The 8,953-nt window shown below is 41.6% G+C and overlaps 1 pseudogene; it reads right to left on the reverse strand.

Annotated features, from left to right (window-relative positions):
• Window positions 1-2,085: 2,085 nt before the first annotated feature.
• Window positions 2,086-3,180, reverse strand: LOC100993187 (nucleophosmin-like; annotated as a pseudogene).
• Between the last annotated feature and the right edge of the window lie 5,773 nt (window positions 3,181-8,953).

Consider the following 8,953-nt stretch of genomic DNA (forward strand, 5'->3'; position numbering starts at 1 on the left):
TACGTGTGCTATTACTTATTGACCTTGGTCTCATGAGCTCTGAAGGTCTGATATTTATTGATGTTAATGAAGACAAAATTCTTGCCTAAAGTAAGCTAAAATCTGGGTTGGGAGATAAGATCAACAACCACAATTACAGTGAATAATCAAGATAGAATAAGTATAAGGGCTAATTTTTTCAGTAAATATGATAAATATCAAAACCCAGAAAAAAAGAAGATCAATAAAGACTTGAGTAGTTAAGGATACTTTCTTGGAGGAAAAAAAACACTTCAGCTGAGACTTAAAGACCAGGGCATGATAATAATATAAGTACTAAAACAATACTAAATACTAAAAAGATAATATAAATATTTATAATTATATAGTGCTTTAGAGTTTACGCACCATTTTGGCATATTGTCAAATTTTAAGAGGATTTCAAATGTGTTTTACGCTTTCAGAATGTTTTATAATTTACAGTGTTCACAATCATCATAACATTTAATCTCAGAATAATCCGAGAGGAAGGCATCACTAGCCCTATCTGATAAATGAGGAGTTTGGTAAAGTTAAGTGATTTATTCAAGAAATGTCACAAAGTTAATAAGGGACATAGTTTGAAAAAGATCTAGAGTCCAAACCTAGACTAAGGTAGGTCTATCAGTCAGGGTTGAACATAAAAACAAAGTAAGTGTTCAGTAATCTAGAAAGAGTGATTGTTATATAACCATGGTAACAAGAAGTCACCAAAACTGATTTTAAACCTGTTCTATTGATCAACAACTTGTCTCAGTGACTGCTTTTGCAAGCCAACCAATCAGTGTCAATCCTCACTTCTACAAGTCGGCCAGGCAGGATGGACTCATTTCAATAAACATGCCTCTGAGTGCCAATCAACAAGTCTCAGAGAGTGCTTCTACAGATATGAACACACTTATGTCTCTAAATGTCCTCCTATCCCTAAAACCCATGCTTCCCCAGAGCCTTATATAATATTAGCAGAAAGTTCTGCTCAGAGAGAATGTGCCTAACAAAGCTCTCCCTTTCAATAGTAAGCAATAAATTTACTTCCCACTCACCCCAGATATTGAGTGTTGGTCTCATCACCCTTTGACAAGGTCGAGTCATGAAAACAGAAACCACTCTGGGTATTTCAAACAGAATTAATAGAATGAATTGCTTACACAGGGTTGGAAGGACTGTGACAGCACAAAAGGGACAGTGAGGCAACCCACAGATTAATAGCTCTAGGTGAGCAAAAAGCTTATCAACTATTGGTGAAATGAAAATGTCTACTCAACTCATGACAAGCCTTCTTCCAGGCACTGCTATACAGCAAGGAACAAGATAAATGAGGTCCTGGCTTTCATGGGGTCAACATTCTAGGTGGAGTTAAAGATAGACAGTCTAGACCAGGCATGATGACTCATGCCTGTAATCCCAGCACTGTGGGAGGCCAAGGCAGGCGGATCACCTGAAGTCAGGAGTTTGAGACCAGCCTGGCCAACATGGTGAAACCCCATCTCTACTAAAAATACAAAAATTTGCTGGGCATGGTGGTGCATGACTGTAATCCCAGCTACTCGGGGGCTGAGGCAGTAGAATCCTTGAATCCGGGAGGCAGAGGTTGCTGTGAGCCAAGATCATGCCATTGCACTCCAGCCTGGGTGACAAGAGTGAAACTCTATCTCAAAAAAAAAAAAAAAAAAAGATGAACAGTCTAAAAAATTAGATGAACAAGGTAAATTCACATGCAGTCACATGACGATAATACAAGAGAGTAAGATGATGGAGACTGGGGATCAGGCAAGGCCTGTCTCAGCAAATGGAGCTCATGCTAGGCAGCTCAGGGCCACCCTGCCAGGCCTGAGGTGAGAGCATCTGGACAGAGGAAATCGTCGCTATGAATACCCTGACACTGGTAACAGAAAAGGTTTTGTGCTCGTCCCTGTCACCAGTCCTTCTGTGTCAAACTGTTCATTCCTAAACACCAATCTCACTGAAATAAACATTAGCTACATCTTTTCTTTTTTCTTCAAATACTGGGTTTATTCCACGTTTATTTTGTCTTCTCACCATTTCCATGTCTGACCATCGCTACTACTATGTCCCATAGTGACATTTCACACATACTTAAAGCCAAGCAAAGGGCAGAGTTCTAACTTTAAATACTAAACAGGTGTTTCAGACAACACATTCTTGGCAATGGAGTCCAGACATTTCTCAAACATGGTAGGGAAAGTTCTCACTCTGCATTGTAAAAAGGACAGCCAGATATCAACTGTTACACAAATGAAATAAGATGAAACATTTTAACAACGTGTTTAAACTATTCTTAAAGAGGCTTCCTCCACTGCCAGAGATCTCGAATAGCCTCCTAGTCAGTCACCCGGAAGCAATTCTTCACAAAATTGATGAACGTGGCCTCCACTTTGGGAAGAAAACCACCTTTATCTATTCTTGCTTGCATTTTTGCTTTAATGTCTTCTACAGAGCTAGGTCCCTTTGGTGTTTTAAAAGTTTTTTCTCGTGGTTTGAAGGATTCTTGACCTTTTAATCTTGTGTTGATGGTTTTGAGTCTTTTCCATTCTGGTTTTGTTGTTTTGCATTTTGGGTTGAAATACCTCCTGTAGATTTCTTCCCTGAAGATTTTTCTTCAGTTTCCTCTTCAGCAAAATCATCATCATTATTACCTTCTTCATCATCACCATCCTTTGTCAGCAGCATGTTTTACTTTTTTCTGTGGAAGCTTGCTACCACCTGCAGGGGCAGATCGATTTCCAGATATACTTAAGAGTTTCCCATCCTCATCCTCTTTGTCTTCTGACTCTGCAGCTTCCTGCACAGCTCCTAAGTGTTGTCCACTCATATGCACTGGCCCTGAAACATATTTCAATGGTAAGAACATGGGTGGTGTTATTTCAAAGCCCCAAAGGGAAACTGTTGGCTATACAGATGTTTTCAAAGTTGCCAGTGTTACTTTAATTGGACTGCCTTCATTATTCATTATCTCTGCTTCAACAACATGCAATTCATCCTTTGCACCAGCCCCTGAACTGGTGGTTCTTAAAGATAACTGGCGCTCATTTGTATCATTATCCATCTTAAAGTGACAATCTTTGTCGCCCTTTAGCTCGCAACTGAAAAGATAGTTCTGGGCCTTAGGAGGCTTAAGTACATGTCCATCAAATCTTCCATAGGGTGGCGGCACACACTTAGATGGGAGAGGAGGTGGGTGATGATAAAGGATTGCTGCTCCAGAGAACAGCTGCACAGGATGGAATTACACCGGTTTCTTTTTCTTTCTTATTTAAATCTGGAAACAGGACAAAGTCCATAAAGTGTGTCTGTGACTCTGGCTGGACGATTGGCCAACTGTTTCCTCCATAATATACCATAAAGGGGAAAAGAAAAGGGGAAAAAAATACCTGCTGGGGAGGAAAATACAGAACAGATGGTGATGTTTACCCCTTCATTCACCTTTGCATATGTGAGAAATGCTTGCAAAACTTCTAGGAACTGGGTGTTGCCAGAAGGAAAAAAACACATAAAAGCTAATTACTAGTAATAACAGCATCAGTAAACCTAATCACACCTGGGGTGGTTGAGCTGGAAATAGAAAACCCAGCTTATCACATTCTTACAAGCCTGTCACTTGTGGTAATCAGAGCTTAAAAAGGGAGAGGGGCTTTTCAGGGTACTGTCGTGTTATTAGTTCTTAGCTGTGATGGTCTTGTTTAGGCTAATTGTGAAATACTGCTTCTTTAAAAGCAGATGTAAAGCTTTATGGCAGGAAAAGAGACATTTAAGTAGGGAGGGTGAGTGTGAAACAGACTGAAGAAGGCTGAGCATAATCAGGCGAGATAGGTTATCTTTCAGTTCTGCTTTAACCAGATGTGTGAATCCTCTGGGCCCACGCTCTCCCCATCTGTGGAAAGGGAGGTATCAGGTGAAATTCACCCCTGATATTTCACGTAGGTTCTTTTCTAGTTTCCCTAATTGTCGGCTGGTCTGAGAAATAAAGGGACAGAGTACAAAAGAGAGAAATTTTAAAGCTGGGTGTCCAGGGGAGACATCACATGTCGGCAGGTTCCGCAATGCCCTCTGAGCCGTAAAATCAGCAAGTTTTTATTCGTGATTTTCAAAAGGGGAGGGAGTGTATGAACAGGGTGTGGGTCACAGAGATCACATGCTTCACAAGGTAATAAGATATCACGAGGTAAATGGAGGCAGGGCGAGATCACAGGACCACAGGACTGGGGTGAAATTAAAATTGCTAATGAAGTTTCAGGCACGCATTGTCATTGATAACATCTTATCAGGAGACAGGGTTTGAGAGCAGACAACCAGTCTGACCAAAATTTATTAGGTGGGAATTTCCTCATCCTAATAAGCCTGGGAGCGCTACAGGAGACTGGGGCTTATTTCAACCCTGCAGCTGCAACCATAAAAGACAGCTGCCCCTCAAAGGGGCCATTTCAGAGGCCTACCCTCAGGGACACATTCTCTTTCTCAGGGATGTTCCTTGCTGAGAAAAAGAATTCAGCGATATTTCTCCCATTTGCTTTTGAAAGAAGAGAAATATGACTCTGTTCTGCCTGGCTCACTGGCAGTCAGAGTTTAAGGTTATCTCTCTTGTTCCTTGAACATTGCTGTTATCCTGTTCTTTTTTCAAGATGCCCAGATTTCATATTGTTCAAACACACATACTCTACAATTTGTGCAGTTAACGCAATCATCACAGGGTCCTGAGGCGACATACATCCTCCTCAGTTTATGAAGATGACGGGATTAAGAGATTAAAGTAAAGATAGGCATAGGAAATCACAAGGGTATTGATTGGGGAAGTGATAAGTGTCCATGAAATCTTCACAATTTATGTTCAGAGACTGCAGTAAAGACAGGCATAAGAAATTATAAAAGTATTAATTTGGGGAACTAATAAATGTCCATGAAATCTTCACAATTTATGTTCTTCTGCCATGGCTTTAGCCAGTCCCTCCGTTCGGGGTCCCTGACTTCCCACAACAGGAGCATTGGACCAGAGTGGTGGTTTATAGTGATTTTCAATTTGTTGCTGAATCTTTTCTTTAAGTGGTATCTTATACAGAAACCCTACATCGAAGGTAATTTTATTTTTTTAAAGGTGGTGTCTTGTGATATTGCCCAGGCTGGAGTGCATTGTCTATTCACAGGCCTGATCATAGCTCACTGCAGCCTCAAACTTCCTGAGTTCAAGCGACCTTCCTGCCTCAGGTCTCCTGAGTAGCTAGGATTACACGTGAGCGTCACTGCACCACACAATAATCTTAAAGATGAAGTTGCTCTGATTGATGATGGGGTGGCAGACCCAGAAACTTATTTACTCATTCACAGATACACCAAGACAAAAAATTTTTTCTTGAAATTTTTTTTAGTATTCTTACTGCCTGGGAAACATGGTGGGGGGGGCAGATGATAAATAAACATAGTAAGTCAACAAATTCTATGATATGTTAGAAGGTGATATATATAACAGAATAAAGAAAATAAGTTAGGGGAAGGGAAGTCCACAGTGTCCAGTTAATGTGGAGGTAAATGCTATAGAGAAAGGAGTCTGGGAAGGCCTCAGGGAGAAAGTGAGGTTTAAGCAAAAACCTGAAAAGTGGGTGAGGGAACTACCAAGCACATATCTGGGAGACAAGTGTCCCAGGCAGAGGATGCAGCTGGAGCAAAGGCTCTCCACGTGAACATGTCTGTGCACTGGAGGAACAGCAAGGAAGTCAGGATGGCGGGAGTGTAGTGAACCAGGAAGTCAGTCATGGGAGATGAGTAGAAGGGAACCAGGGGCTGGATGATGCAAGGCCTTGCAGAGTCTTGTCAGGAATGTGGCTTTTATGCTCAGTGACATGGAGAACACCGCATAGTTCTGAGCAGGGGAGAGATCTGATGTGACTTCTGTTTTTACAGGCTCACTTTTGCTGCTGTATTGAGAATAGACCAGAGAGTTATAAGAATGGAAACAAAGAGGCCAGTTAAGAGGCTAGTGTCTGATTCAGGCCAGAAATGAGGTTGCTCAGACCAGGGTAGTAGCAGTAACAGGCAGTGAGAAATGTGTCCAGGCCCACCCCTCAGCCTCTTCCTCATTCCCATAGCTGCTTCTGGGGACCTCCCGGAATCCCTGAGACTTCCAGGAGCACAGTTTGCAAATCCATGGGTCTGAGGACCTGCAAGTCTCCCTTCTGGTTCTGGACTCCAGCTCCAGGGGAGCCAGAGCACTAGTGTTCAAGGAACTATACGAGGGATGGCGTGATCTGCTGGACCTAATTTTTTTTTCCAACCAAAACATTTACATTTTGAATAATCAGAAATATTTTGGCTTATAAATCATCATCAGTTTCTAGCCCAAGCCCATTTTCACACCAGCCGTTCTGGCCTCAAGTTTTGGCTGCAGGCAAGAAGTCCAGTGAAGGCCTCAAATGTGCAGTCATTTCCTTATGCCCATGTTCAACTCTCTTCTCTGGATGACAGAAAGAGACGAGAGTCCACTTGGGACCCCAACACCCAAATCCCTCCACAAGATGATCTCTGTGCTGTCTGCACTGTGATATTCATAACTTAGGATTTTACACACAGTGGGTTCTCAAAGGAAATAGGTAGCGTTGATTCAAATCTATGACAATAACTCCACATAAAAACAATATTATAAACAGCAAAATTGCAAAGAGTTGCAAGGTGGATGTATGTTTCTATTCACTTTAGCCAAACCTTATAGGCAGCTGCCCGTGATATGATCTGAGGGGCACAGAGGGCCCACCTACCTAAATTATCTCCTCCCATAGTCTTCTATGGCCAGGATGCTGGATAGGATTTATCTCAAACACCAAATGTGATCAATTAGTAAAGTCTGTCTGGAACAATGTGTTGAGGATGGAAAAGCCACATCCAAAATCAACATAACAAAAAAGAACTGTATTTGATTAGTAATGTCTGCTATGGCCACAGGGTGAGAAAATATTGTTATACATTTTATCCTTATTTTAAGCTTTTATTTTATGTTAAAAGTCCCTGTATTCAGAAGGTGCCAGTTAAAATACAAACATGAACAGGAAGAGTTCCAGTAATGAAGCAAGTTGAATATCCATTCACACGTTCTGTATGTCTCAAAGAGTAAACTCTATTTCTTAAGTATGTACCTGAATCTTTAATTGGAGGTAGCCTGGCCCAAATCTGCTTTGTTAGGAATTGTTATATGCAAATCTGGTAACATTGTTAGGAATTGTTATATGCAAATCCGGTAACATTCAACCCAGCTGTTTTGTCTGTTGCTTGTTGGCATCTTAGAAGTTATTTTTGAGCACCCACTATTTGCAAGGCACAATTAGGTGCTTTCTATATAATATCTCAAATTCTCACCACAACCCAGCAAGTAGGTATGATTTATCTCCATTTTCCAGATAAGGGTCTGGGATGTCACACTGCTATAGGTGGCAGACAGAGGTTCTGAATCCAGTTCTGCCACCTTCAACACCTGGCTCTTCCCCTCTTTTAAACATTTGCAATGGGACCTCTGAGCTCAAGCACAGTCTCCTGTAAAGGGAAGATTACCAGCAAATGGTTGTTACCAGCTGACAAATGATGAAGCTGTTCATCTCAAAGATGACTCTAGTAGCCTAAGCCTGGTGATCTTTGTGATTTCACTAAGTAAAGCCCCAAGGGCAATTAACACTGATTCAATAAAGGCCAAAGCCCTTACCCAATCATTTGTTTGCATCCCTTCAATAAAATAGAAATGTCAGCTGGATGTGACGTGCCTCATACTGCCAGTGATATTTTGAAAGAAATGACTGTTTTCTCAGAGCTCACATTTCCTCTCCAGCCTCCTCCCGTCCCTGTTGCTCCCCAAGCCACCTCCTGTCAGAGTGGTTGCTGGGAAAAACATCAGGTTTCCAAATGCTGAGTCAGGAGTGGAAAGTTCCCCAGAAAATGTACCAAATTTTTAGATCTGCATTTCTGATCTTTATAGGGAAGAAATATTTAGTTGCTGGTTTCCACTGGCACACATATGATGAATTTAGGGTGTAAGAAGCAAAATTTCAAATAAGCATTGTTGCCTGATACATCATTTGTAAAGCTCACGAGAGGAGACACTGACAGGTTTCACCCACAAGTTTTTAACCCACAGTACCTATTGTGCACACAAGGAGATCAATATAGCCTGTGTAATGAAGGAGGGCGCTATGGAGGAGGCATGAATTCCTGTGTTTGCATCTCTCTCTCTTTGAAAGTTTGGAAACCTGACTGAGGCTCTGGGATCAGACTTCCTCAGCTTGAATCCCAGATTTACTTCTTGCTAGCTTTGTGACCTTGGACATATTTTTTTAACCTCTCTGTACTTCAGTTTCCTCAACTATAAACCGGGTATTGTAATTGAGCCTACAAAAATCCTGGAGTGGTTGTAAAAACAAAATATGACACTGGGGATAAAAGGTTTAGCATAGCTTAGTATTATATTGTATAAGCTCAGTAAGTAGTTGCTTTTATTATTATTACTGTTATTGTTTACATTTGGGTATAGGATATGGACAACTGTCACCTTCACACTTGCAAGAGGGGTGCACAAGGGTATTGTCAAGCAGGGCAAGAAGTTCGATCTTTAAAATGTGCTTGGCCATAGCAAGTCCCTGGTTCTCTCTCTCTCTCTCTCTCTCTCTCTCTCTCTCTCTCTATCTCTGTCTCCAGTCTATTCTCATCAGACGTCTTCTGTGAAGTGGAGGGACTATTAGGCAGAGGCCACGCTGCAAACATTTCCAACTTATATCAAACTAGCCTAAGTGACCTCAGAGGAAAGAAAAGCAACAGAATCTCTAGGGAAGCCTCGACTGGCCCAGCTTGATCATGGGACCCTCCCCAGGCCAATCACAGTGGCAAAGGGAAGAGGGTACTTCTGTTGGCTGTTGAACAAAACCTCACTGGGCAGTGGAGGGGAGCT

The sequence above is a fragment of the Pan paniscus genome, chromosome 16 (genome assembly GCF_029289425.2).
Source record: "Pan paniscus chromosome 16, NHGRI_mPanPan1-v2.0_pri, whole genome shotgun sequence".
Classification (NCBI taxonomy): Eukaryota; Metazoa; Chordata; class Mammalia; order Primates; family Hominidae; genus Pan; species Pan paniscus.